The sequence below is a fragment of the Geotrypetes seraphini genome, chromosome 10, assembly GCF_902459505.1.
Source record: "Geotrypetes seraphini chromosome 10, aGeoSer1.1, whole genome shotgun sequence".
Lineage (NCBI taxonomy): Eukaryota > Metazoa > Chordata > Amphibia > Gymnophiona > Dermophiidae > Geotrypetes > Geotrypetes seraphini.
Genome location: NC_047093.1, coordinates 38,092,214 through 38,118,416, shown reverse-complemented (window position 1 = coordinate 38,118,416; position 26,203 = coordinate 38,092,214). Strand labels below are relative to the sequence as shown.

At 40.8% G+C, this 26,203-nt stretch overlaps 1 protein-coding gene across 3 annotated transcripts in view; it reads left to right on the top strand.

The window, feature by feature from the left end:
* The first annotated feature begins 7,293 nt into the window (after nucleotides 1-7,293).
* Nucleotides 7,294-26,203, top strand: part of PIK3R6 (phosphoinositide-3-kinase regulatory subunit 6) — a 131,421-nt gene continuing 112,511 nt past the window's right edge. For 2 of the 3 annotated variants that reach the window (XM_033960014.1, XM_033960012.1), the window contains exon 1: nucleotides 7,294-7,403. The gene's annotated coding sequence lies outside the window, so the exon portion shown is untranslated. The remainder of the gene's footprint in view (nucleotides 7,404-26,203) is intronic. The other variant, XM_033960013.1, reaches the window with a different exon arrangement.

Here is a 26,203-nt window from a genome sequence, read left to right as displayed (position 1 = left end):
AAGATTCCAATTATTAACTGAGAACTTTTCAGCGGCCCCTCATACATGTGAGGAGGGAACGCTTATCCCTGTCAATGACTAGAACACCGATATTTACACATGTATCTGACATCTAATTCAAGGTGTCTCCTTATTGAATTACCCACTTAAGGGTCGCAAAAAATATAATTAAGGATTCTGTGGCTCTTAAATCAGGATAATCAAAACTCAACTTTCAAGATATGTATCCAAAAGAGGGAAGAGGTTTGTGATCAGGAAACCACTTTATTTTTCACCCCCATCTCATGTTCATAGTTTGACAGTTTCGGAATGGTATTGTTTCTGTTAAGGAACCATTTTGTAACATATCTGTACAATATAGATTAACTTGTAAAATGTTTCTTTAATCTAAAAGAGAGATTTTAAAATAAAATGATTTATTTAAAACATGACTACTGCATTTCTTTGTATGTCTGTATAGAGATCAGTTTTTCCCTGCAGTTTTGGTTTTCTCTCTCTCTCTCTCTCTCTGGTTAATAGTTTTGTAGGAGCTGGTAGAAAATTTCTCTGAGTTTTCCCATCATGCTCCTTCCCTTCCCTTGCTTAAAAGTAGACTGAAAGGGGGAAATTCTATAAACAGCGTCCCAATTATAGACAGTGGTAGGCATCCTACCACTGTCTAATCAGCCAATCGGGACGCACCTTAAAAAAAAAAAACACCTGAAGCAGGCAGCACACTCCCTCCTGCTGGAAACCCCCCCCTGACTCATCCCCCAGCAGGAGAGATGCCCAGTCCCTCCTGCTGGATCCCCACACCCCCTAAGATCCCGATTGGTCAGATCCTTTAGGCCACTCCCCATGGGAGTGACCTAAGGGATCTGGCCATTCGGAGTCTTAGGCCACTCCCAAGGCATCCCAGAATGCACTGGGAGAGAAGCCTAAGATTCTGGTTGGCCCAGGCACCTAAGGCCCCTCCTATGGGGGGGGGGCTTAGGTGCCTGAGCCAATCAGGGCCCTAGGCCCCTCCTCAGTGCATCTCATGTTGCACCGGGAAGGGGAAAGCCTGCAATTCTGTGGAGGTGGGCCTGCCGGCCAGAGGGAGTATGCATCATCTGTCTGGCCAACAAAAATAGGTACTGGGGGGAACTGGGGGGGATCGGAGGGCATATCTTCAGTGGGGGGTTCCAGCAGGAGGGACTGGGCATCCCTTCTGCTGATGATCTTAGGGGGGCTGGTGGGGATTCTGGCAGGAGGGACTGGGTATCCCTCCTGCCAGTGATCTTCAGGAGTGGATGGGTTTCCGGAAGGAGGAACTGGGATTCCCTTCTGCTGGGGGATGTCTCGGAGGGATGGGAAGGGGGGGTGGTTTCTGGCAGGAGGAAATGGGCATCCCTCCTGCTGGGGGATATCTTTGGAAGGTAGCAGCAGGAGGAATTCAGCACTCCTGTCGCGGACATTTGGGGGTGGGGGGGCTGAGTCCTTGGGGACAATTAAGTTAAGTCTCAGACGTGTATTATCATTTAGAGTCTATTGCAGTGAAAATTGATATTATATTTATTAAAGTTGTGTGGAGAAAGGGTAGGGTTGTGGTAGGAGAAGCAAATGATTAAACAAATTTGAGACCGGTGAAGTGGGTACTGAAATAGCTGTGTGCTCTAGGAGGCCCCATGATCCCGATCCAATTTAAGTTCTGATGTTTCTCTCCTTCATCTTTATTTCATCTCCTTTGCATATAAATATACATTTTGGGATGTTCTATTGAAAAATTTTTTTGAAGATTTTTTTAAAGATGTTATATCAAAAAACAAGAATTTTCTATGATATAGAATCAGGGAGGTTTTAGTACCCATTCTGAAGAAGATACAGTATTTAATGTTACCTCATTTTCTGTAATAGCAACTGTGTTATCGACAGGTCAGCCTAGTTTATTTTCATTTTTTTTCAATGGCACAAATATTTTATGGGGCCTTAGGCATCTGAGCCAATCAAGGCCTTAGGCCCCTCCCTGTGCATCATATGATGCACCACGGAGAGAAAACCATGCCATTATGGAGTGGCGAGCCTAAGAACAGGACATACTGAGCTTCCGCCCTACTCCAACATCTGAAAAGGTACAGGGGGGTTCGGGGAAGGGGATGGTGGGAGACCTCCAGTAGAAGGAGGGAGTAGGCATCCCTCCTGCTTTTTTTTCGGGAGGCAAGGGGGAAGTTGGAGGATGTTGTGCACCTGGTGTGGGAGTGGGCCTTCAGTGGCAGGTGGGAGTAGGCATCCCTCCTACCATTTTTGCTGCCGTGGGGGGGGGGCACAGTGACCAAGGATGCTTCCCATGTCACTGCTGTTAGGACTCTGTGCATGTGTCAATCGCTCAATGAGTGATTGATTGGTCTTGTTTGCGTGCAAATCATTTGCATGCAAACTTGATAGCGCATCACTCACTGCTGGAGAATCGGCCAACAGCGATCGAGTCAGCATCTTTAGTGCATCTAGCCCATAGTTCCTAAGGTCAAAAATAAACTATTTAAAAACAGCAATGCTACCATATTAGATTAATGAATGAATGAATGAATAAATACTGCCTAATGAATGACTAAATATATATACAACTGGGACCAATAAAAGGAATGAATTGACGCACCCATGCCCCTCTCATGGCTATGCCCCCTTTACGCATTCATGCATAAAAATGTACATGTGCATCTTCATAAAATCAGGAGTATCAAAGGCCACACAAAGTGGAACACAGGTTCCTGGAGTTACAGGAAATTAAAAAAATATTTTATTCCTCAAAATACTTTGTAATAACTGGTTCTCACTCTGTGAGCATTAAACATATGGTGCTATTACTGTGACACCTTGACACAGACTTTTGGTACGTACCTTATATGCATTTGTTTTTATTAGACAGTATTTTGAGGAATAAAATGTTCTATTATTAATTTCCTGTAACTCCAGGAAACTGTGTTCCATTTTGTGTGGCTTTTGATACTCTCGATTTTGTTGTAGAACATTGGCTCTTTTCCGTGGATTTTGTATGGGCAACTCCATAAAATAAAAACTACAAAGAAGAGTGTGCAAATTCAAATTTTTTATACAGGTTTTTATATAGTTCCATATGCCTGACAGTAGATGGAGATAATATTCCTACTGCATAGGTGACTGGAATCTGAATACTTTTTATAGTGAGTTGTAACATCAAGGTCTTCATTTTCTCCTTATCTGTCAGTATCATAATCCGGTGTTTTGTTGATACAGCAAAAATGTTACAGTGCTTACATAACATTTTTTTTTTTCAACGGCCCAGATATTTTGCGGGGCCTTAGGCACCTGAGCCAATCAGGTGCCTTAGGCCCCTCCCCGTGCACCCATTCTGGAGCAGTGAGCCTAAGAGCAGGACGGACTGAGCTCCCTGTGGATGACCTGTGCCTCCTTATTCTGCCTTTGCTTATTCAGGCCCTAATGACATTAGCATTTCATACCCAAATGGAGATGGAAAAACATTTATTATTAGATTAGACATGGGTGCTAGCTTAGGGGGGGACATCAGATGCTCAATGGGGTGTAGTTTCTGCTGTATTCAGCATCTTGACAATTTTGAAAACTATGTAAGGGTAAGAACTTGGGTGTTTGGGGTTGGCATGACATAAAAATCCTCTAGGCTGATATTTTTCTACAATCCATCCTGGGCACATGAAAAGAAGAGGAGTGGGGACAGGAGATGAAATACTGCCTATGCCTACAGCACAACTACCACTGCAGTTTCATACTGGCCCAGCCCCCATATCAGGGTGCAATTTGTGCTGATTGCCTAGGTACCAAAATGCATAATTTGGGCTCTGAACTAAACCTATCTTGGAATATTACAGCATTTGTAAATCTTGTTTTTTAACTCTTAAAAGCAAGGGTTTGCAGCATTTCAGAAGGAGGAAAGGCAATTCCTCCTACATCCATGATGTCCTGATCATAAAGACTGTACGATGTATTATGCATACATGGAATTCTCCAAGAGCATGGTAAAATTATTGATTAACTTCACTTCCACTGGATGGACTGAGCCTCTCTTGGTTTCTGTATCTAGAGTGGTGCAATTTTGCTGGGGGGGGGGGGGGTGTGAGAGAAACTAGAACAGTGGCAACTATATGGAAGAAGGTTTTTGTTTTTTGAAAAAAATTCTTTATTGATTTTCCAAACGTCAATAGTGCAAGACACAATCTATAACATATAATATAATAAGTCAATAAAAGCACATTTAACTTACAAATATACTTAACCAAACATTTTATCCCCCCTCACCCAATTCTTAATCAATAAAATACAGAAACTTAGGTTTTCCCAATAATCTTACCCTATTCAGATTAATAATATCCTCCCATCTCCCCCAGGTGTAAATACTCAAAGATCAAAATTAGGACAGAAATATTCCCTGGATGTGTATGAAAATAAACAAAAATTGACTCATAATCAAAGACTTCCTATAGTGAAGTAACATAAGATGTCAACGGGCCCCATACCAATTTAAATAAATTGCTGTGCCCCAAACTATCCAGCTATAGGTATGAAAGAATGAATGCCGATAGTTTGGGGTATATGGAAGAAGTTTTGATCTACCCTGTCTAACCAGTGAAATAATTCTACTTCCATTTGAAAGTGGCATCCATACCCCTTCTCAGACTTCTAGTCATGGGCTGTAAAGTTCAAGCAGGACTCCTCACTTTTCTTCCCTACTTCTTAAACTAGACTGGAACTCAGAGGGACTTCCTCTACTCCAAATGCTTGGACCCCATTCGCCAGAACCCTTCTCCACTTGAACTGGACCCACAATGGGTCTGATTTTATGTAGAATTCCTATGTGAGAAGTCAAATAAAGAAAATCACCTATTGTAAGCCTATCTAATAAAGGCAACAAAGGAGCCTTTATGCCTTCATCAAATAGGCACCCAGAACCAGCACCAACAGCCCGTAAATACTGATGCACATCTGATCCAAGACACTACCAGTGTGCTAACATATTTTCTAAAACGTGCAATTACATACAACTCCAGTCTTGCCCTGCCCAAACTATGCCTGGGGCATTAGGGAGTTGCAGACAAGACAACTGCCCTAGGCCCTCATGCCACAGGGAGCCTTAAGCCTGCCTCAAGCTCAGGAAGGCAAAAGCCTATAGACATGTGTTGGGGCCCCCTTCCCAGTTGATGCCCAAGGCCCCTGGATGCTTAACACCAGCCCTGACTATGCCCCCAGGAACATCCACTGACATATAAAGTAGGATTAAATGGTCAGTATTCGCATTAGAGAAGGGGGAGATAGTGGGTTTCCCAGGGTCTGTGCTGGGATCGCTGCTTTGGAAAAACTGACCACTGCACTAATGATTTTATGGAGAGAATATTGAAAGGGAACTTTAAAACAATCCAAGAACGTAAAACGTTTGAAATCAAAATGATAAGGTATTTTGACATCTACCAGACAGGACTTAGAGATATGGGCTTTCTTTCCCATTATAAAGACATTTAAAACTTCTCTGCCGCCTTTCTGTCTCTGGCCCACCCACCCAGCGCTCCCTCTTCCAAGCCCTAAAATGCTTTCATATTTTCCTTATATATACTGATTTTTGTTTACATGTGCTTTTTTTCTGATCGGAAGAAGAAGGGTTACCTTGGAAAGCTCATCATAAAATGCATTGAGTTAGTCTAACATAAAAGGTATCACCTTATTTCTTTGGTTTTTATTTCTTTATATTATCTTGGAAAGTGGACTAGCATGGCCACCACACCATTTCATTAAAGTATTTATAAATGATTTAGAGTTGGGAATAAAGTAGTGAGGTAATTAAATTTATTGATTTCACCAAAGTTATTCAATTGTTAAATCAGAAAAGAATTGTGAAAAATTGCAAGAGGACCTTATGAGATAGAAAACTGAGCATTGAAATGATAGATGACATTTACCCCTCCCCCCCTTTACAAAACCGCAAAAATGGTTTTCAGCACAGGTCAGCTAGCTGAATGTTCTGCGCTGCTCCTGACACTCAGGGTTCTGTGATTTTGTAAAAAAAAAAAAAAAAAATATGGATGGGGGGGGGGGGGGGGGGTTAATGTGAGCACACTTAAAGTGATACATAGAGGAAAGACAAACCCAAATTATAGCTATGTGATGCAAGGCCCCACACTAGAAATCACCGCCCAGAAAAAGGATCTAGGGCAGGGTTCCCAAAGTCCCTCCTTGAGGGCCGAATCCAGTCAGGTTTTCAGGCTTTCCTCAATGAATATGCATGAGATCTATGTGCATGCGCTGCTTTCAATGCATATTCATTGAGGAAATCCTGAAAACCCGACTGGATCCGGCCCTCAAGAAGGGACTTTGGGGACCCCTGATCTAGGGGCTCCTTTTACTAAGCTGCGATAGCGTTTTTAGCATGCGCAGAATTGCCGTGCGCGCTAAACCCTGGAGGGTTTAGATGGGCTGGAGTAAGTCTTAACAGAGATTTCGGCAGTTGGAACCCAAGCACAGTACCGGGTAAAGCTTTGGATTCTCGCCCAGAAATAGCTAAGAAGAAAAAAAAATAAAAAATTTTAAATTGAATCAGGTTGGGCAGACTGGATGGACCATTCGGGTCTTTATCTGCCGTCATCTACTATGTTACTATGTAAACCCGCGCTACGCGGCTAGAATTAACGCCAGCTCAATGCTATCGCAGCTTAGTAAAAGGAGCCTTAGGTGTCATTCTTGATGATACGTTGAAACCCTTTGCTCAGTATGCAGCGGTGACTAAGAAAGCAAATATAGAATGTTAGGAATTATCAAGAAAGGAATGGAAACCCAAGCTGAGAGACTGTACCTCAAATACTGTGTGCAATTCTGATCACTGCGTCTCAAAATAGATTTAGCGGAATTATAAAGGGTACAGAGAAGGGCGAGGAAAATGCATGGGATGACTTAACTATGAGGAAAGGCCGAAGAACACGGGTCCCGTCATTCTATTTAGTGCAATAAAACATATTATCTTATATTTTTTTTGTGTGCTGTTATTTGTTCACGTGCATTTCCATGCAGTATGTGTGAACAAACTACTCAACTCTCACTCAGCACGGAAAATTCCGAGGTACCACCACCTCCCTCTGCTTTTCCAGAACCTACGCGCTCTTAGCCCACCTGCCCTAAACACGTTAGAAAGCTCCTCCCACCCCAACAGATTTTCATTGTGTCTCTCCCACAAGTCACAGAGCTACGCCCCAAACAAAAAATCTTCCAATAAGAAGGTAGTGTAAAACCTGGGCGGGTCCAGTTACTCGTGGTAACCAAAAATCTCAGCCCAGAGGTCGGATGGATAGGGACAGGGGAGAGTAAAGGTAGCGCGCGAGGGAGGCTAGGATCAAAGGGCGGTGCTCGGGCCGATCGTGGGAGCCCGCGAGCTGCTGGCCGGGTGACAGGTAAGAGAATGTTCTGCAATTCTTGCGACTGAATTGCTGCGCCCGGAATTTTTGCTTTATACTGCCTTTCTATTCTATTCTTCTTCACTAAATACATTCATTGGACGGAGTTCTTTTTCCTAGGAGAGGAAATGTAGCGGAAATGTTTTTTCCTATTTTTGTTTTTGGCTGACATAAGAGTTAATAGCTTGTCCCAAGATGACCCTTTATTTGCGGAAGGAGCTGAGAGTCAAATCAGCCTTAAAGTAGTGCTTACTAAGGATCTATTCTAGACTGAAGTAAAAGCAAACACGAATAAAGTATTTGTTTTAAAATCCTTTTTTTTTTTTTTTGGTTAACTTTAGCTCGTCTCTAGCTCATTTCAAATGAATTTGCACCTAATACTCCATCACAACAGCTCTTACAAAAGATGATTATTGTACTTAATAAAAGGTGTGTATCTTTTGTTTATTAAAAAAAAAAAAGTATATGGAGCTAAAAGAAGTTTCGAAAATATTAGATGATCTATTATGACAACGATCTTTATTCACAGTCAGCTACTCTAATATTAACAAGGGAAAGCAGAACAGCAAGAAAAAGGCAAGATCTTTTGTCAGTGGTGCAACAGCACAGACGTGGTCTAAAGCTACCCCCAAGATGAACTGTGTTGTTCCCACAAGTTGTTTGCACACAGTACTAGCTAAGCAATGCAGAGAGGAGTTGAGTGCAGATGTTAACTGTGTGAAAAACTGAGGCCATTAAATATTTGCTGCATTGCACAGAAGGAAACAGTGGCTTTTGATGCATGCACCATACAAGGAATTTTCACCAAGATTTGGTCAGTAGAAAGGGTGTTGGAGGTTTTGCATGCAGGTTAAGCATCTCCAACTTTAAAACACAGGAAAGAGTAAAAAAAAAAAAAAAAAGTGCATGTCCAAACATAAATGAAAGTGCTGACATACATCTGAGGCTATTGTTTTATGCATAAGTAGCTTCACAAAAAATGTATGTGTAAATTTTGTCAAGCTAATATTTATCTGCACAACAAAGCTGCGGCAAATGTGTGTTATCAACTTTTGCTTTCTTCAGATATGTGCTTAAGAAACTTGTGTGTGTGTGTGTGTGTGTGCCCTGCAGGATTCCTCCAAGTAAGCATGCAAGTTTTCTGTGCATAAATTTACCTACTGAATGGCTTGGTTTTGAGCTTGCAGTAGAAGCTGTGCAGCAAATCCACATGCAGCTCTACCGCATGGCTTCCTGATTTGGTCTGTCAGGGGCAAATTCAGAAAGCTATGCAGTACAGCCAGGCACGGCTTCTATCATGAACTTACAGAGAAAGTTGTGCTTGCCAATGCAATAACCTAATCATATGTAAATTCAAAGCGTGCAGAAGAAACTTGTGCTCTAATCAGAGTATGCTTGTAGGATGCATGTGCACAAGGTTTTATGCCAAAGGCAGCTAGCATTGTATGTCCAAGTGAAACTAAAGTGTCACTGCAAACCTGCTCATGTGCTTTTTGCAAGGTTGATATATATATGCAGAACAACATTCAAATTCATGTTTAAATAGAATTTTTTTTTTTAAATGCTTAGACCTGTGCACAAAACTATTACCTCCCTGCCTGTCTTAAAATATGCAATCACTTGTTACCCCAATCTGCTGCTCACGCCAGTGTCAGCTCGTCCTCTGACTTCACTTCCTGGACCCGTGCCTAGGAAGTGACATCAGAGGAAGAATCAGCTGTTGCTGTTTGAGCCGCAAACGTTACAGAGGTACGGGGAAAGGAAAAGAGCGTGTACAGGTGGCAATAGGGTGTGGAAACGGAGAAGAGGGCAGGGTAGGGGCACCACCACCTCGGGCGCCTCTCACCCTCACTACGCCACTGTCTTAAAGTCTTCTTTGTATTATGGATTACAGCAGAATAACAAATAGTCTTATTACCATTTATTTTAATATACTGTGTGCCACTGTCTAAAACACTGTTTTGGTTCCGCTCACAATCCTTTTCTGCATTACATGTCAAAAAGAAGTGAGCACTGATATGCTAACCATGTTCATTGCCCGTCAATAGGATGAGTGCATGCTGGTATATCAGGTGTAGATGCACTAAACACAGTTGCTAAGACCGTGTGGGTCCCTTTGGGCCAATTGTTTTGGCCGATCCTGAAACAGCGATCGATGCTCCACCAAGTTTGCATGCAAATGATTTGCGCGGAGGATCGCTGTAATCCCGTCCAATCGGTCAGCTGTGAGAGCGACTTAGACACGTGCGCAGGATAGATCAGTTGATACAGCCACATTGTAGGCATTGTAGGCATGACTTATTGTAGCGCTTCATAAGCGTATGTCATTGTTGCACATTGAAGGCATCAGCCGTTAGAGATTTTCCTTCTTTTTGGAGCTATTGGAAAGAGGGTGGTGCTGTACAAAAAATGATCTGGCCCAACTCATACATATTTAATCATGAGGAGCAAAAATTTTCCCCTTTCGTTCGCCCCCATCTTTACTCCGCCCCTTATATACTTTACGCTGTTAATGGGCACACATAAGACACGCCTTCAACACACGTGCTCACAATGCACATATAACACATGTATACATCCCTCCCCTAAACATTTTATTCATGTTATAAATGTTATACATTTTATTAATTTGCCTACTTCTAGGGAGATATACAATATTATTCTGTGATGATTAATATATCTCTACTTATTATTATCACAGCTCTTATAAATAAATACTAATAAATATAATTATATTATTATAGTGAAGTGTTCAGACCAATACCCGTGAATTCTGTGGTCTCACCGAACTGGGGTACTTTGGGACCATCATAACACTTCTCATGTCCCTTTGCCAGCCTCCTTCATATATATATATCTCTTTCAATGAGTCTTATTGTGTATACTTATATAGAATATCAAAGTACACTTATCTTGATGACTACTTCTTTAGGCTTGGCCTCTTTCTCCTTAGTTTCCAGCTTCGGTGAGATTAAAGTGCTTAATTCTTAAAGTGCTTGTGCTAATAGTGCTTGCTGTTATCATCCGTGCATGTTAAAATTGAACTAAAGCCCGGCCCCCCGACTCGAGTTTCGGGTCCTTCGTCAGGAGGGGTCCCTGTTAAAAACACAAATTTAATTAAAACCTAATTAAAACTTATGAATCTACACGGTACTAAATCTTTATATATTAGTTTGAAATTCTCTTTACTTGTCTCTTGGACTTATCTATTAAATTCACACATTTTAACGTACCTATTCAGCTTACTTCTTCTGGGTGACCTACGAAAAGAGCATGCTGAGGATTTACTTTTTGCTTGCCTTATATATCCTCCATATTGTTTTTTAGTCCCACCCCCTATAGTCACTGAATTCTAACCGGATGTGACGTATCGATCTTATTCTACAATTACAAATTTAGCCATTCTGTTTCTGAATTAAGACCATATGGATGCATAGTATTTTTATTGAAGATGAGTCGTTCTTTCTGCAGCAAGCTCTTTGTGATATCCCCTTCTTGAAAATCTAAATGTATCAAGACTGTATATTTTAGGTCCTCCAGAGAGTGCGATTTTTGTAGCCAATGGGCTACTAATGGGGCAGTAATTCTTTCTTTTCTTATATTACTCAGATGTTCAGTTATTCTTGTTTTTATCATTCGACTGGTCTGACCAATATATGGGAGGCCACATGGACACACTATGTAATACACTACTCCCTTTGACTCACAATTTGTATCTGTTGATAATACAAATTTCTCTTTGGAGGCTGGAAATAACACAAAGGATTGCTGCAGAACATATTTACAGAAGCGGCAATGTCCACATGGTTTATGTGGAGGCAAAGAGTTATTTTTGAACTTCTTGTTACCTTTCTTGTATTTCAACATCTCCCCCAGATGTATACTTATGTATACTTATATTCTATATAAGTATACACAATAAGACTCATTGAAAGAGATATATATATATGAAGGAGGCTGGCAAAGGGACATGAGAAGTGTTATGATGGTCCCAAAGTACCCCAGTTCGGTGAGACCACAGAATTCACGGGTATTGGTCTGAACACTTCACTATAATAATATAATTATATTTATTAGTATTTATTTATAAGAGCTGTGATAATAATAAGTAGAGATACATTTTATTAATATTATATTAATTTCAAAGCTGAAATGTCGGTAAGAAATACATGGTGACTATTGTGGTGTGGCGGTATAAAAGAATAAGGTTTATTTATTATTATTACATGAATTTATTCAGGCACTCAAGCATTTTTCCTCTGTCTGTCCTGGTGGGCTCACAATCTATCTAATATACCTGGGCCAGTGGGGGGATTAAGTGACTTGCCCAGGGTCATAAGGAGCAGCCTGGGTTTGAACCGACATCCCAGAGTGGTGCTAGAATTGAAAAATGAACTTGCAGAGCTATTAGTAATTAGTAATTATTCTTTAAAAACCAGCATAGTAACGGAAGACTGGAGGGTGGTCTACATGACGCCGATTTTTAAAAAGGGTTCCAGAGGTGATCTATGAAATTATAGACCTGTGAGTCTGATTTTGGTACTGGACAAAATAGTAGAGATTATTATAAAGAACAAAATGGCAGAACATATAATTGATTAATGAGAGAAAGTCAACATGGTTTTAGTCAAGGGAAATCTTGCCTCACCAATCTACTGCATTTCTTTGAAGGGGTGAATGAACATGTGGATAAAGGTGAGCCAGTTGATACTGTGTATTTGGATTTTCAAAAGGCATTTGACAAAGTACCTCATGAAAGACTTCTGAGGAAATTAGAAAGTCATGGGATAGGAAGTAATGTCCTTTAATGGGTTGAGAACTGGTTAAAAGACAGAAAACAGAGAGTAGGTTTAAATAGTCAATATTATCAATGGATTGGGGTAAATGGTGGGGGTTCCCCAGGGGTGTATGCTGGGGCTGCTACTTTTTAACATATTTATCAATGATCTGGAGATGGGAATAACTAGTGAAATAATAAAATTTGCTGATGACACAAAGTTGTTCAGAGTTGTTAAATCGCAAGAGGATTGTGAAAAATTGCAAGAAGACCTTGTGAGACTGGAAGACTGGGCGTCAAAATGGCAGATGATGTTTAATGTGAGCAAATGCAAAGTGATGCATGTGGGAACCTGAACTAAAGCTATGTGATGCTGGTTTCTGTGTTAGGAATCACTGCCCAGGAAAAGGATCTAGGTGTCTTTGTTGAGAATACATTGAAATCCTCAGCTCAATGTGCAGCAGCTGCTAAGAAAGCAAATAGAATGTTAGAAATTATCAGGAAAGGAATGGAAAACAAAGATAAAAATGTTATAATGCCCTTGTATTGCTCTATGGTATGACCGCACCTCGAATACTGGTCGCCATGTCTCAAAAAAGATATAGCGGAATTAAAAAAGGTACAGAGAAGGGTGACAAAAATGATAAAAGGGATGGGATGACTTCCCTATGAGAAAAGGCTAAAGTGGCTAGGGCTCTTCAGCTTGGAGAAGAGACGGCTCAGGGGCGACATGATAGAGGTCTATAAAATAATGAGTGGAGTGGAAAGGATAGATGTGAATCACTTGTTCACTCTCAAATACTAGGACTAGGGGACATGCGATGAAGCTACTAAGTAGTAAATTTAAAACAAACTGGAGAAAATATTTCTTCACATGCCAAGTAATTCATTGCCAGAAAATGTGGTGAAATCAGTTAGCTTAGCAGGGTTTAAAAAAGGTTTGGATAATTTCCTAAAAGAGAAGTCCATAGGCCATTATGACTGGATGACTGGAAGATAGCGAACGTCACGCCGATATTTATAAAAGGATCGAGAGGAGTGCCAGGCAACTACAGACCTATGAGTCTCACGTCTGTCCCTGGAAAGATGGTTGAGGCGCTGATCAAAGATAGCATAGTCTGGTACCTAGACACACACGACCTGATGAGAGCCAGTCAACATGGGTTCAGGAAAGGGAAATCATGTTAGACGAACCTACTTCAATTTTTTGAGACAGTGAACAGACAAATTGATAGTGGAGAACTGGTGGATATTGTATACTTGGACTTTCAGAAAGCGTTCGACAAGGTTCCACATGTAAGACTTCTCAGGAAATTACAAGGCCATGGAATAGAGGGAGATATACTACGATGGATAGGCAAATGGCTAGAGAACAGAAAACAGAGAGTGGGCATAAATGGGAAGTTTTCCGTAAACATCTGAAAACCTGGCTCTTCTCAAAAATGTAACACTCCCTCCTCCTTTGATATCCTAGTCCTTTGATATCCTAGTCCTCTAAACTCTCCTCTTTCCTCCTATCTTCATCCATTCCTTGGAGTTCCTTTTCCATCTCAATTCCTGTAAACTGTGCTGAGCTCTACGACTATGGAGATGGTGCGGTAAACAAACCTAAGGTTTAGTTTAGTTTAGTTTAGAACAGGAAAAAGAGACTAGCGGTGTACCCCAGGGCTCGGTATTTGGACCCATCTTATTTAATATTTTCATAAATGACCTGGAAGAAGGAACATCCAGTGAAATCATCAAGTTTGCAGACGACACAAAGCTATGCCAGGCAATCAGATTGCAGGACAGCGAGGAGCTCCAGAGTGACTTGAATCAATTGGAGAAGTGGGCAGATAAATGGCAGATGAATTTTAATGTGGAAAAATGCAAAGTGATGCATTTAGGCAGAAAAAATAAAGATCACAAGTATAATATGTCAGGTGTAACTCTGGGAAAGACCGAACAGGAAAAGGACCTGGATGTACTGATAGATAGGACCCTGAAACCATCGGCGCAATGTGCGGCAGCAGCGAAGAAAGCAAATAGAATGCTAGGCATGATAAAGAAGGGAATTACGAGTAGATCAGAGAAAGATATAATACCGCTCTACAGAGCCATGGTCAGACCGCACCTGGAATACTGCGTCCAGTATTGGTCTCCATACCTAAAGAAGGATATAAAACTGCTAGAGAGGATGCAGAGATGAGCAACGAAGCTAATGAAAGGTATGGAGAACCTGGACTATGAGGAACAACTTAGGAGACTGGGGTTGTTCTCCCTTGAGAAGAGGAGACTGCGAGGGGATTTGATCGAGACTTTCAAAATACTGAAAGGATTTGACAAAATGGAGCAGGAAAAGCAGTTATTTACAATGTCCAATGTGACATGGACAAGAGGACATAGACTGAAACTGAGGGGGGACAGGTCCAGGACGAATATCAGGAAGTTCTGTTTCACGCAGCGAGCGGTGGACACCTGGAATGCTCTCCCAGAGGAAGTAATTGCAGAATCCACCGTCCTAGGATTTAAGGGTAAACTAGATGCACATCTCCTTAAGATGAAACTTGTATTTGAAGAGTCTATGCGGGATTGGGTTAACGGCATGTGTGGATTCCTGACGAAGCGGCAGCGAAACATGTCGGGTCCACCAGCCTAGTACAGCAACATTTTTGAAGATAAGTACACATACTTCATTAGTCGTTTTAAAAGTTATAAAAAGTGTTTAAAAAAACATAAAAGTATTGAGCATTAGCTATTAAAATTTAAGCCTTAACCGATGAGGAGGTTACACATGAATCTCCCCGTTATGAGAACATAGCCTGTATGGGACGGAGGAGGGGTGTTTCTGAGGTCTATGGCTAAAACAGAAGCAGCAATACCAGATAAGAATCTAAAGGTGTAATATAGAAAGAATACTTTAAAGGTTGGAAGCTTGGAATTGGATATTGGATTTATGTTACATCTCCTTAAAGAGTGGCATAGAGTGATACGGGTAAGGGTAAATTAGATGCACATCTCCCTTGAGAAGCATACAGTGATATGGGGACTAAAACTATGCCAGGGTACACCTGGCGGGGCCTCTGCGTGTGCGGATCACCGGACTTGATGGACCCAGGGTCTGATCCGGAGATGGCAATTCTTATGTTCTTATTTATTGAGATGGCTTGGGGAAACCCACTGCTTATTCCTAGGATAAGCAGCATAGAATTTGTTTTGCTACTTGGGATCTAGCGAGGTGCTTGGGACGTGTGTTGGCCACTGTTGGAAACAGGATACTGGGCCTGATGGACCTTTGGTTTGTCCCATTATGTCAATTCTTATGTTCTCAGGGTGCTGAGGCTGTAGCTTTAACCACTGCACCACATTGTCTGCTGAAACTTGATGTAGTTGGGTGAGGTTCTCTGTTATTCTATAACGCTATGCCTAAATCTTGTGACGGCCCCTAATCTGTTCATGCTCCTCCCATGGCCACACCCTGTTTTAAGATGTGCATGATCCAATTTAGGTGCCCATTGGGACTTTTTTTTTATCAAGCCATGCGGCAGATGCACCAAAGTCCTTTAAATCTGTATGGACTTCAGTGCAGTTGCCGCACCATCCCCTTACTATTTGTTTGATAAAAGAGGTCCATTGTCATAGAATAGTGTACAGCTAAGTCTGCACACAAATCGTAATTAGTGTCAGTTAAGTGCTTGTTTAATCATTAGAGTCATTTAATTATTTTGCACATGGATCTGGGATCTGCATCCTCATTTGGGAGACCTTTATAGAATCCAAGGGAAAACATATGCAAATATTTAAAAAGAACTTAAAGTGTCTTCTTTTTAAAGAAGCCTTTAACTGACAGTTCACTTTTATAATAATATCAGTTAATTTCTTTTCCCTTAAATATAGACTATTATTACTCATTCTTATGACCTTTTTTTTTGATCTCTCAATTTTTCCTCTTATTTCCCTAATTTGTCTCCCTTTTATGTACTCTTTTAACAAATATTGTATTTCTTCCCCGCTTTCCTGTTGTTTCCAGTTTTTTGTTTTTTTTCTTGTCCAAAGATGTATCCCCTGTTCGTTTAGTAGAATGTCATGTATAAGTGAGTGTATTTTAAATTCTGTTTTATTTTATGTAAAACGCTTTGAAATTGGAAAAGCGTTTAATCAAACAATTTAATAAACTTGAAACTTGAAACTTGTACAAATAAACTGATATAATACACCCATACATATGACTTCAAATTTCATGGATTTGATATACCGTACTTCATTTCTGTGGTTCACCAAAGCAGTTTACATATATTTTATGCAGATACTGTATCTGCCCGTAGGGGGCTCACAATCTAAGGTTTTTGTACCAATGAAAGGAGGGTTAAGTGACTTACTGTATTTGCCCAGGGTCATAAGGAGCTCTAGTAGAAACTGAACCTGGTTCCTGAGGTTCTCAGCCCACTGTACTATTCTATAGGTTGGGTAATGAGTCATCTCTGTATTAGCCGTATTATGGAAAATATCTGCAATAAACAGAAATTCCATCTAGTGAAATCATTCAATATAAAATAGTAAACTGCTTTGTTTCAAACATGATTCATTTTTTCTAGCCTACTCTCTCAGGCATTTGTACGATCAGACAAATTTTGGAAATGCATTATAGGGCAATTAACAGGAGACAGGTGCTAACTTGCAATCGTGCAACATTTTGGGCTCATAGTATGGAAGTTGTCAAGCCCTCTGCATGTGACACCTGGCTTAGAATTAGTTATCCTAGCATGTTTCTATCAGGTACTGGCTTGCTCTGTGTCTGCCTCATTATGAATTAAATGTATCAGCAGCTGCCTTTATTGCTCCTATTTTTTTTCCATCCCTTCCCTCTTCTCCTTAGCCTCTTTTCCTTTCTTATCTCTTTTCTGCTCTCAACTTGTTTCCCCTTTTTTATCGTTTTCCCTCCTTCCTTTTCCTGTGTGGCTTAAGAGTAAAATGCAAAGACAGTATGTTGGGCAACTTATAGTTTTTATAAAAGATTGGGTGGGGGAGGGGTGAAGCATATAGGGGTCCAATCATTTTTGTGAAAGGAATTGGTTCAAATCTCATGTTTATTTGTTATTTATACTGCCTATCGATGGAGATTGTCTAAGTGGTTTTACATTCGGGTACCCAAGCATTTTTGTGCAGAACTAACCTAGTGCTTAGAGCAGTGGGCTAAGAGCCATGGTAGCTAGGGTTCAAATTTTGTTGACTTTGCTTGTGACTTTGGTCAAGTCATTCATCCTTGTGTTGGCTCAAGTGCAAAATGACATTGTGAGCCCTTCAGGGGCAGGAAAATACATACTATACCTGAATGTAACTGGCTTTCAGCTAATTCCAGATCCAAATCAAGTAAGAACATACATTTTTGAATTCAAAAAGAAGACTTAGAAAAACTAGGCCTGACTTTTGGAATGTTCTGGAATAGTTTGGAACTAGCTGGAATTGTAGTTCTACTGAAGCAGAACTCCATGCATTTCTCCTTATTAATTGCAATGAAGCAGTAAGTTTTGGTATGGCAAGGCCAAGCTATAATTGCAAACATAGTTCCACCATCTGGGATTTGGTCAGTGATTTAATTGCATTTATTCTACTTACTTCTCACTGCTACATAAATAAACAGGGTTATTTTTTTCCTGTGAAAGAGGAAGCAATCCTGAACTAGTACAGGGATTTTCCCCTTTTTAATAAGGTATATTGTTAAGACAGAATAAAACATGCCTTTTGAAATCTAAGACCTAATGCTGGACAAACATTAGCATGGTCTGATTATCATCAATTCATTTATTAAACAATCCAGGCAGGCAAGAGCTATGTTGTTATTCTCATTATTTTGTTTTTGCTTCCTTGTTTGTATTTCAGGATGTAGGCCTGGAGTGGAAGAGTAGCCTAATGGCTAGAGAGGTGATCTGAGAACCAGGGAAGCCAGAGTTCAAACTCCACTATTGCTTCTTGTCTAGGGTTACTATATGGCTCCAGAAAAAGGAGGACAGATTAATTTTAATGGGAGTAAAACCCAAATATCTCTTTCTGTCCTCCTTACTGCCATTGCTTTCAATGGAAGTAAAACCTGGATATCTCAATCTGTCCTCCTTTTCCTAGAGCCATATGGTGGTACCCCTATACTTGTCATCTTGGGCATGGCATTTAATAATCCATTGATTTAGGTGCAAACTTAGGGGTCCTTTTACTAACCTGTGCTAATGGATTTAATAATGATTAGTGGTTTAGTAATGATTAGTGTGTACTAAATGGCATATATCCTATTGGGTTCATAGTCACTGGCGCGCGAGACATCAGCGCGCCGACATTGGAACGCAGACAATTCGGCGCAAGACACCAGCGCGCCACGGGAAAACTTAGTTTGAAAGAGCTCCTACGCGGGGTGTGAGCGGGGAACCCCCCCCCCAGTTTATTTCATACTCTTCGCGCTGCCGTTGGGGGGGGGGGTTTGGGGGATTGGAACCCTCCATTATAGAGAAAACTGAACTTTTTCTGATTTTTTAGGAAAAAGTTCAGTTTTCTCTATAATGTGGGGGGTTGCACCCCCCCACACCCCCAACGGCAGTGCGAAGAGTATAAAGTAAAGTAGGGGGGTTCCCTCCATACCCCTGTCGGAGGGGTTCCCCCACCACACCCCGTTGGAGCTCTTTAAAAGTAAATTTTCCCGTGGCACTCTGGTGTCTTGCACCAAATTGTTTGCGCTCCAATGTCGGCGCGCTGATGTCTCACGCGTTTTTGTCCTGTCACCATCCTATTGTATTCCCATAGGCTTTTTAGCATGTTGCACATGCTAAATCTGTTAGCACATTTTAGTAAAAGGAGACTATGAATTGTAAGCCATCTGGGGATAAAAACTGCCTAGTGTACTTAATTTTAACTCACCTAAGAGGGAGGCATGGCCTAATGGTTAGAGCTGATGCCTCAACACTCTGAAGTTGCTGGTTCAATCTCAGTACTGGTTCCCTTGATCCTGACCAAGTCATCTAACCCTCCATTGCCCCTAAGCCAATCAGGGCTGCATCCCAAGATGCACTAGGAGTAGACTAAGGTGGCCCTGATTGGCTTAGGGTCTTAGGCCCCTCCCATTGCATCTCAAGATGAAGGAACAAAGGCCACCATTTTGAAGAGGCAGCCCTTTCGGCTGGAAGGAGTGGGTCCCTCCTGCTGATGTGTATGGGGATGTCGGGAGAGGGGGCTGGGGGATGTTCGGGGTGTAGAGGGGAGTCAGGGTGTGGCAGGAGGGTCTCTTTCAAGGATGGCTGGGGAGGGGGATCAGTGGATGGGAGAGAGAGAGTTCAGCTGATTACAGCTGAGGCTGCAGGTTTGGAAAGTTCTGCTGGCTCAGCTGATTGTGGTAGGGGAATCCCCAATCAGCTGAACCGTGTGCTATTTTTGCAATCCCCTGGCAAAGATAGGCCGGGCTTACATTTCAGGCACCTATCTTTGCATGAATTGCATCTACGAAGCCGCTTTAAGCTTTGGTGTTCGGCAGCCTAAAGCACAATTCCGGTGCCTCCTATTTAGGCACAGGTAGGCGCTTCATTCTTACTACTTTTTATGGCATTTCTAAGTTTTATGGCACCTAAGTTTTGGCGCCATTTATAAAATATCCCCCTAAGTGACTTGCCCAGGCTCACAAGGAACAGCATTGGACTTGAACCCATGACCTCAGGGTACTAAGGCTGTAACCCTAACCACTAGGCCACTCCGTCATCCTGAATATCATAGAAAAGTTGTGAGGAATTGTAATGTGCACTAGTGTGGCTAGGTAGCTTGTTTACAGATAATATATTTTTGTTATAATCAATGTAAGCTAATACTGCAGTATTTGAATTCTTTGCACAGTGCATCAGAACATATGTGTTCAGTAATGAGAACTAATGCTAGGTATCTCCCATTCTGTGCTTGAATACAGACTTCTAAAATGAAAAAATGTGGGCAAAAACTATTTAGAATAGCTAAGTGTGGGATTTTTTTATTTTATTTTAATCTTTTCCCAGTTTTTTTTTTTTTAATCGATATGCTCTTTAACCAACAGCTTCATTCTGATCTTTTGCCTCCAGTTCAAATTAGAATGAGGGCTGTGATTTGGGTACTAGGAGCTTCCATTTGCTTCTGTCTGGGGATTTCCCCCCTCCCCCATTTTGTCTCCCTTCTCCTTGTATGTAACCTAGACATCTCAGTGATGCTCTTGAAGGGAACCATGCATCAGGGCTCTTTCTGAAATCTTGTACTTTTTTGGGGTCCTGAATTTGTTCACTAGGGCCCAGGTTCTCTATATGGTTTCGACCGCATGTCACTCATGTGATGGTGCTATATTGAGAATCACGCCAACAGGAAAGATAAGTGCCAGAAATGTAGGCCAGGTTTTTCCAGGCCTACCTTTCTGGCACATATCTTTGAATTATGCCTATGTAGGCAATTTAGGCCAGTGCTATTCAACCCAGTCCTCGGGGACCCTCTAGCCAGTTGGGTTTTCAAAGTCTCTGTCATTCATATTCATTGTGGATATCCTGAAAACCCAACTGGCCAGATGATCCCTGAGGACTAGCTTGAATACCACTGCTTTAGGCCACCTAATGCCCACAGTGGCATTAGGCAACCTAAAGGGAATGGGGAACTTGTATACTGCCTTTTTGTCACTTTGGCATTTCAAAGCTGACATTCAAAGTGGTGGGCACTGGAGATTAAGTGACTTGCCCAAGGTCACAAGGAGTAGCACTGGTGTGATTCCGGTGCTGATTTTGTAGGCGCTGGCAGGTGCCTCGAAACCCAGTTAAAAACGTTGTTTAAATGGCATTGTTTACTGAGCTTGGGCGCCTAAAAAATTGGCGGCACTTAGAGAGTTTGGGCCCATGTGTTTTTTAATTATTATTATTATTAATTACATTTGATATACTGCCTGTACCAAAAAAAGAACCCAAGCTATGTCCAAAACTAAAATCGTCTAATGAAAAGAACCCCATTAATAGACAAAAGAGGTCACAATCAAAATAGAACAGACACTCAAGAGCTACCCTAACTAACTGTACCTGCCCACCACTCACTCCAACATCCACCAATATGAAATTTAGCCTGATGCAAAAGACAATAAAAAAATGCATTTTTAAAAGAACCTTGAACCTTGCAAATGATTGTTCTAGCCAGATTTGATCAGGCAATGAATTCCAGAGAGAGGGGCCCAAAAAATAAAAAGCTGTCTTCCTAGTTGGAGAAGGTGTGGCTCACTGGTAGAGCCGCTGCTTCTATGCACATAGGTTATGAGATCAAATCCCAGTTCTGCTCCTTGTGACCCTGGGCAAGTCACTTTAATCCTCCAGTGTCCACTGCTTTGAATGTCAACTTTGAAATGCAAAAGGCAGTACAGGCAGTCTCTGGGTTAAGAATGAGTTACTTTTTAAAGCTGTTCTTAAGTCAGATTTGTATGTAACTCAGAGCTTGTAGATTTTAAGATTCTTGCTGCTTACCTCTGCTCCCAGCTGACAAAAGAGCCAGCTGTCCCTCTAAGGTACAGCATGTACAACCACATACTGTTCTTAATGTGGCCATTCATCATTCCTGAATCTGCTGTAGAAGTGTAGGTCTCTATGCCACTGGAAATACTGCTCAAAGAAATCAAATGAAGCTGCAACTGTGTTCTTAAGTATGAGTTGTACTTAAGTTGGGTATCTGTAGCTCAGGGACTGCCTGTATACAAGTGCCCATTCCCTTTCCCCTAGTTAATTCTACATGAGCTAGCCTGGGATCAGGGAGTACCATTCTGTTAGAATCCACGGATCTGAAAAACCAAGAGGGTGTATAAGGAATTGTGGAAGATGAGAAATAGCCTGGGATACCTGAATGGAAGGCCAAGATAAGAATCTATATACAATAGGCAACAAGTGTAAACAAAATAGTAACAGATCATATTTAATAACTTTATTCTTTTATACCACCATAACCAAAAGTTCTAGGCGGTTTACACTAAAAAGAGCTGGACAATCAGCAAAATACAATAATACAGTAAAAAATACAAATATTTGTAAAATAGAATTTCAATAATAAAACTCACTAAGTAATTAACTTATCGAACAAAGTGGTCTTAATTAATTTCCGAAAACTGCAATAGGATAACATAGCTTGCTGAATACATTTACCTAACCAAGATTGTTGCCTACCAGCCTGAAATGCTAGGGTCCTATCTAAGAAGGTCTTATATCTACACCCATTAATTTTTGGATAAGCAAATAAGTAGAAGTTTCTAGTTTCTCTTGATGGTCTATGCAACACAAAATGAGGAAAAAGGTAAGCTGGAGACAATCCCGATATCAGCTTAAAGCAGATGTAGGAAAATTTGAATAATATTCTTGCCTCCAAAGGCAGCCAATGAAGTAAACGATAATATGGTCGTTCTTTTTTAAACCAAAAATCAATCGAACAGCTGTATTCTGAATTATCCTTAATTTCCTTATAATTTTTTGGGGTGCTTCTAAATAGATGATGTTGCAATAGTCTAAAATAGATAAAACTAATGCCTGCACCAATAGTCTGAATGATAAAGGATCAAAATATTTTTTTACGGTTCTTACTTTTCACAATGTAAAAAAGCATTTTTGTGCCACTAAGTTCGTGTGTTCTGATAGTGTTAAATATCGGTCTAATGTGACTCCCAGAATTTTGATAGATTTAATAATTGGGTAGTCATGACCATTAAGATGAAGCAATGAGTTAATTTTGTCGTTGGGACTAGCCAAGAAAAGTTTGGTCTTTTCCTATTGAGTTTCAGTTTGAAATTAATTCTCCACTGTTCTATTTGAGTCATAATAGAAGATATCTGGTTTAAAATTTCAGTGGCAAAATTATTTAAAGGGATTAAAATAGAAATGTCATCTGCGTATATATGGCAAAATACTGATTATCACAATTATTATGGCTTTGAATAAATATAAATTTATAATAGTGATGTGCTCAGACCTTAAACCCATTAAATAGTGAAGTCACTACTTAGAGTTCAACAAGGGGGACCATCATCGCACTCACTAGTCCCCGACCCCTCCCTACGTAGACATATTCAGATACTCGGTGGTACTTATCTGAATGGAGAGGTGTCTGTTGTTAGATTTAGTCCTGTTAAATCTCGGTAGTGACTGTGTTCAAACTAATAAAGTGCCTCTTAAAATCCTGAGGTGTTTCTTATATATATATCTGCTTCATTTCCCGTCCCCCCGACTCGAGTTTCGTCTTCTTCGTCGGGGGGGGACACTGATACTGGCTCATTGAGACCAGACTCGTTCAAAATCTGCTGGCCAGCAGATTTTGAACGAGTCTGGTCTCAATGAGCCAGTATCAGTGTCCCCCCCCGACGAAGAAGACGAAACTCGAGTCGGGGGGACGGGAAATGAAGCAGATATATATATAAGAAACACCTCAGGATTTTAAGAGGCACTTTATTAGTTTGAACACAGTCACTACCGAGATTTAACAGGACTAAATCTAACAACAGACACCTCTCCATTCAGATAAGTACCACCGAGTATCTGAATATGTCTACGTAGGGAGGGGTCGGGGACTAGTGAGTGCGATGATGGTCCCCCTTGTTGAACTCTAAGTAGTGACTTCACTATTTAATGGGTTTAAGGTCTGAGCACATCACTATTATAAATTTATATTTATTCAAAGCCATAATAATTGTGATAATCAGTATTTTGCCAATTAACAGAATCACAGAGTAACATTGTATATTTCCCCATTATTTCAGTATTGAATATCTGCGTATATATAAAATTTTACATTTAAACTCTGTAATAAATGTCCTAAAGGATGTTGAATAAGGTAGGCGATAGCGGAGAACCTTGGGGCACACCAGATGGGTTGCTCCATGAATGAAAATAGTTACTGTCACAAATCACTTGATAAGATCTTTTCTTCAAAAAACCTTGAAACCAGTTCCAGACCCTTCCTGAAAGTCCTATTGTGTCTAAACAACTCAACAATATTTCATGATCTACTAGATCAAAGGCACTACTAAAATGTAGCTGAAGAATTAAGGCAGTAGTGCCTTAATGGATTTGAAAAGAAAATGGGCTGCACAATTGTGAAGAGTTTGAAGTCTTTTGATTTGTTGCAAGGTGAGGCCTACATAAACTGGACATTAGGAAAGCATCAATAGTCGTGTGCAATAAAGCAAAATCAAGGAACATAAATCAGGCTTTTTCATTTTAACAGTGGCAACAATTTGAAGTTCAAAAGATAGCTTACAGTCTAGCCAAACCCCCCAAGTAACGAAAGTAGGGGACAGGCATAATAGGCAAATTGAGTAATGATAATGTCTAAACTAGTGGACTAAGAGAACCTGTGATCCAACATGCAGTTGTTTTACTTAGATAAAATTTCATTTTATGGTCTGAAAGCCATTCTGGCAATGCTTGGAGACAATTCTCAAGGGGACTTAGATCTATATTCAGTGGGGAGCACAGATAAAGCAGCAAGATATTGTTGGCATAAATATAGAATCAGATATTGAAAGACTGGAGAAGACGCGCCAAAGGACTGATAAATTTGTTAAATAATAAAGGAGATGATACCGAGCCCTGAAGAACGATGTGACTCAAAGAAAACTCTGGTGAAATGTTTAGCTGTGGCAATTCTAAAGGAACGGTTGTTCAGAAATGAGGAAATCCAATTGAGGACTGACCCTGATATCCCTAATTGAGCAAGTCTGTTACAGAGAAGTGAATGATTCACTAAAAAAAACGCTGCCAATGGATCTAAAGAGATAAGTAGGGTAAAAGAACCATTGTCCAATTTTCTACGAAGCTTGTTAAGGACTGATGTAACAGTTTTCTCGGTGTTATGTCTATACCTGAAACCAGTTTGAAATGGTTGGAGAGTATTTGTCTTGTCTATAAAATCAAGAAGTTTGGACTAGACCATTTTCTCTGCAGTTTTTGCAATGAAGCATAGGTTAGAGACTGGGTGATAGCTGGTAACACTGGATTTGATGATTTCTGTTTTAATATGGGGACAGCCCAGGCTTTTTTTACAGATGCTATCCTTGAGTGATGTCCAAGAACATAAGAGCTGCCATCTCTGGATCAGACCTTCGGTCTATCAAGTCCGGTGATCCGCACACACGGAGGCCCAGCCAGGTGTACACCTGACGTAATTTTAGTCACCCATATCCCTCTATGCCTCTCGTAAGGAGATGTGCATCTAGTTTGCTTTTAAATCCTAGAACGGTGGATTCCGCAATAACCTCCTCTGGGAGAGCATGCCAGGTGTCCACCACTCGTAGCGTGAAGCAGAACTTCCTGATATTTGTCCTGGACTTGTCCCTCCTTAGCTTCAGTCCATGTCCTCTTGTCACATTGGACATTGTAAATAATTTTTTTTCCTGCTCTATTTTGTCAACTCCTTTCCTTCCCCTTAGGGACTTTAATGCAGGTCCCCACACAACCTAGGAATCAAATAATCCAACTTAAGGATTGGACTATAGATCTCTATTACTGGATCGCTCAACATTCATTAAGCCTGTGTGTGGACTAGCCCTTTAACTTTGTATTTGTCTGTCTTCGTTTGTTTGATTTTCGGTACTGTCTTCCTTCTCCAACAGGGACCCTTTTTCCTGTCCCCTCCAAGCACTAACTCTAGTCTACTTCCCTCTGCTTGCTTCTAAGCCTACTGTTTCTTTGCTTGTATCCACACTATTTCTCTCTTCCCTTCCACTTGTAAGAATGACCCCTCTCTGTTTCCAAATACTCCCTCTAATTTCAAACACTCTCACTTAGATGTTACTTAGGCGTGCTGAAGGCATCCACATATAGGTGAACGGGGCTTCTATTTTTGGGATAAAGAGGACTCCAGTTTGATATTAAGGTCAAATTATGTTTAATAATGCATTACTTAAACAAAGCACATGAAAAAAATGATATATATTGCATACTAAACCTTCTATTTTGGGGGGTAAAAAGGACCCATCTTTGATAATAATGGAAAATGAAGTTTAATAATGCATTACTCAAGCAAAGCACATGAAAAAAAA